An 828-nucleotide genomic window follows, 5' to 3' on the forward strand; every position below is an offset into this window, starting at 1 on the left:
TTTCTTTCATTAAATAACAGTGGTAACAGTGAATCGTTCCCTCACTAATGTGTATTATGATGAATTGGCAACACAATTTTTAAAATTTTTTTCATTATTATTTACGATTTGTGTTTTAAATCCATCCCTTTATTTTTTTATATTGTTGTTCTGTGAAAATTCCAGACTTGGACAACATGATTGGAAGTTTCAACTGAAAATACCCTAATTTTCTTTTCTTTTCTTTTTTATTTCATTGTTTTTAAATCAACCTTATTTTAAACTCCCTCTTATACAGAGACACACTACACAATACAGTGTTAGAGCAGAAAATAAATTATTTACAAAAATCATTTAAAGTAAAATCACATTTTTATTTCAACAAATATATCAGATTAATTATATCTTTATGATCGTTTGTTGCTATAAGTTTATTCACACCAGGAAAACTGTCACATTAAAAATTCTCAAAATAGTTTTAGCACAGGTCATATCTTCTTATTCTGCTAAGCCCCTGAGCTCTTCGAAGAGGCTGACCTTATGCATTGACCTCTTCCCCAGGTACCCTGGTCTCTTCTGTCCAGAATGCCCTGCTACATGCTCTGGCCTCAAAGCTACTTTTCTCCCCGCTCACATTAACTCTAGGTGAACATTTAATGATATCACCTTTTTAGCCAACGATGCTCTGCAGAAACCATGCAGCTTCTCTGACAAGTAGACTTAGAGTCCCTGCCCCAAATAGGACCTCATACCGTTTTCCTGATGCTTACTGACAAGGAAGAGGATCCAGATGAGGGTACATTTTGTGTACCCTTATTATTCATAAAATTGCCTGTAATGGTCAATCTT

Source organism: Nomascus leucogenys, chromosome 6 (genome assembly GCF_006542625.1).
Source record: "Nomascus leucogenys isolate Asia chromosome 6, Asia_NLE_v1, whole genome shotgun sequence".
In the NCBI taxonomy this organism is placed as follows: domain Eukaryota; kingdom Metazoa; phylum Chordata; class Mammalia; order Primates; family Hylobatidae; genus Nomascus; species Nomascus leucogenys.